Below are 3913 nucleotides of genomic sequence, written 5' to 3'. Positions count from 1 at the left end.
GTTTAAATTGCTGATTCAAAATAGGAATTGATAATGAAGTAGATCGACTTGCTTGTTTGAAGTGTTTAATCGCGAACCTTTTTTGTAATGGCGAACCCACGCTTGCTGTAGCAAGAATCGTGCCTGTCAACTGTGTCAGTTGCTATGTTGCCAATACGCTCGATTTCTATCCTACGTTGTCACATGACATAATGAGCAAAAATTAATTTAACAATTGTTTAACTGTATTTAATTCTGCTGCTACAAAAGCGACCCTCGCTGTGGGGCCACCACCACGAATCCTGATGGCTGGCGCCCGAGATTTCCGAAAGCCCGTTCAAGTCCGAACATGCTAGGCTACCAGCATTAAGCCCTAAATTTGAAAGGTAAGTTCACGGAACAGCGTTTTTCTTTTTCTCCGATTCCCCAGACGACATTACAAAAATGGCGCTCGGGCAAGGACGTTTATTCTGTTCTTCTTTCAAGTTTTCACGTTTTCTTTTTCTTCGATTTCCCGGACGCCATTACAAAAATGGCGCCCGAGCAGGGACGTCTTTCCCGTTCTTCTGTTCTTTTCTTCCTTTTTTTTCTTTCAATTTCCCGAACGCCATTTCAAAAATTATTTAAACGTTGCCGATAAATATTTTGTACATTATACATGGTAGATCTTTGAACAGTGCAAATATTTTAATTGGTGGTACATAATGGCCCTAGAAGCAAAACTATAGGATTACCCTGCTTCGAGAACAAAAATATACCACCAGTCAAAATATCTGTACTCAAAGAATCACTGTAGTTTCATGATTCTATAACGTTTTCATGAAAATAATTATAAAACATTTTAAGCTAACTTGTTTCAAAATATTTTAAATTTACAATTCACAGGCTCGAAAAGTTGATGAATAAAACTCAAATGGCATATGTATTAGAGGTGTAATAAACGGTTATTTTTCTGTAACGGGTTACAACGTTTCAGTTTCACCTTGGTAATAGGTTTCAAAATGCGATTTCAAAAGGAACATGTTACTTTTTATATTTTTCATTAAAAATGCAAAATTATGATGATATTTGAAATAGTGATGATATATAATGATTTCGTTTATTAAAAACATAATTATTAACATTGGTAAACTTGAAATAAAATATTCTAAAATCAAAAACAAAACATAAATCCGAGGTAACTACTTAAAGAACAAAAAACTGATAATAATAAAACTAGAGTTATTAAATAAAATATTATATGCGAAAATGTTTAAAAATATAATTTTTATTTAAAAATGAATTAACATTTAAGCATTATTTTTTTGCAGATGCTTTTTACTGATTCCAGTTCTTCGCGCGTTTATTATAGCACCCGTTTTAGAAAATAATCTCTCGCATTTCGTTTTACAATAATATTAAATAATCTACAACAACAACAAACAGAAATGCGTGTTTGGCAAACCTGGACGAAGTATTACTCCAATTAATTTTGGTACCACCAAAAAATAATTTAAAAAAAATATGTCGACCTTACAACGTTCACTCTTCAAATAACTTTTATTTCATCTCTGACTGAATTTATATTTAAAAATGGCAAGCTTGCTTAAATGCAGGTGCACATTCTGCTTAAAACGTTTGTTATTTTACATTTCAACTGTGATAGAATTTATGTCTTAAGGCCTGGGTTTGCTTGTGCGTCTAAAAGTTGAGAAAAGTCGGCAGCCCGAGCACAGTGCAAAGGAAAATTTGAGTAGTTGATTAATTAGCATCATGGAGCTTGCATTGGCTCTTTTATTAGAAGAAGATGATGAAACCATGATTGCATTATTAATTACGAACAGAAAACCTAATCAATCTATGTACAAACATCGATATATAGATGATACTAAATTCCACGCTTATTTTCGCTTAAGTAGAAATCAATTTCATTCATGTCGACGGCAAATAAATAGAAATATTGCAGTGAAATCGCTTGCGTCTCGCCAGTGGACTGGTCCAACCATGATACAAGGAATATATTATATATTCCTTGTATATTCCTAATATATTCCTTGTATCATGGGTCCAACAACTCCTACAATTGTATTATAGGAGTTGTTGACTGGTCTCGATAGCAGTGCCTGCGTACGAGACGCTAGAAGTCGACGCGATAGTAAACCTATAAACATGATATGCCATATGATCAGTCTTTGCGATGGACGCTGCAGCCGCTACTTGCGTCAGATGGAAATGAGTTTTGCATCTCTTATAAAAAGGAAGTTAGGGAAAATTAAACTTTGACTGTCAAAAAAGGCATATTACCCAAAAAATTCAAATAAAAACCTCTAGTTTTTCTATTCAGATCGATTTAGTGTCAAAAATTAAGGCAATTTTATAAAAAGGTTGAACAGTTTCATAGTTATTTTCAATAAACTACCAATTTTTTATTACTTATTTATTATTTGTTCAATTTTTAATTACAATAAATGTACAAAATATTGTCCGTTAGATGCAAGGCATTGTTAAACACGCCTTGTAACAGCTCCATTTGTAGCTCTTCGAATCTCTTCGAGAGAAAGACAGGCATTTCGCACCCTTGCAATGCAATCTTCCATGATTGTTAATGGTGTAGCATAAACAACATCTTTAATTCGACCACAAAGATAAAAATCCATGGGCGTAAGGTCAGGTGACCTAGGTGGCCATTGAAAGGGACCGTTATTAGCAAACCAACGATCTTCAAAAATTTCGGAAAGTTTTATGGAAACGGCATTGGTGCTGTGAGGGGCGCACCATCTTGTTGGTGCCATAAAACGTCCCGCTCTACATTATTTATTCTGGGTTCAATTCCAGTATTTAAAATTTTAAGATAAATTTCCCCTAGAAATTAAATACATACATACCGTAATTATAAAATGCATAAGTCAACTATTAACTACTAAAATTTTCGTTGTAAAAATAGACGTGAAAAATTTCGTTATTACGAATAGCACAAAACACATTAAAGTTCCAAATTTATTGAAAATGCCATTCGCGAATAGGATGCTATTGTCGTTATTCCAGTAATGCAAGTTTCGTCTATTAAACACACCATTTTTAGTAAATTTAGATTCGTCCGTCCATACAGGTTGATTCAAAATTGGCGTCATTCCTCTGGAGGTCTGGTCTGGCGCTGTTATAGGAAAAAATAGTACAGAAAAAATAGTAAAAGAAATTAATTGTGATTAAAAACTGAGAAATGTCCAAAAAACTATATCAGAAATACGGCAGCGATGTTTTTCAAGGTAATATGCCTAATTAACATTGCAAAAATACCTGTTGCTTCATAATCATTAAAAACTACGGTAACCATGGAATTATACAGAGTGACAATAAGAAAGACAAGGATAAACGGTAAATTCAACAAGATTCGTTGACTGCGCAACGTAATTTCGACATGTCAACCTGTTCTCATAACCTCGAATTCTGCGGGGTTTGGTGTTTACATAAATAACAGATAAATACAGTTAACTACAAACAAGCTGTGCCTTATTATCCACTCTTATCAAGCAGCTTCTCGTATTCAGTTAATTAACTCGTGCTCTATTTGTATCTCCTTGTGCTGTGTGTATTGTACAAACGTGGTAGGAATGTAGCCCTTCCTCGGTATTTATTTAGTGCTTGGGAAAGTGTCAGCTATTGTGCTCGGAGCGCCTCTGGAAGGCCCTGATTCGATTATGCCCAATACTTGTTTCTCTGTGTCTGGAACCCGAACATCGATTGTCGTCCATTATCTTGATGGAACCACTCTCCTCGCCTTTAGTTGGCGTGAGTTCTTTCAGGTTCTGCTATATTACTGTAGCATTTCCCCTGAACTAAGCGCGTATCCGCAAATTCGTGACAGGAAATTCAAAGTAAGTCACAGTTTGACAAATTATTGTTTTTATTGACAAGGGTTATCCACCTGTAACTATCTGTTAATGACAGAAAACAT

This window comes from Dendroctonus ponderosae, unplaced genomic scaffold (assembly GCF_020466585.1).
Source record: "Dendroctonus ponderosae isolate FM_Combo_2020 unplaced genomic scaffold, Dpon_F_20191213v2 Dpon_F_20191213_1, whole genome shotgun sequence".
In the NCBI taxonomy this organism is placed as follows: Eukaryota; Metazoa; Arthropoda; class Insecta; order Coleoptera; family Curculionidae; genus Dendroctonus; species Dendroctonus ponderosae.
This window is presented reverse-complemented; position numbering follows the sequence as displayed.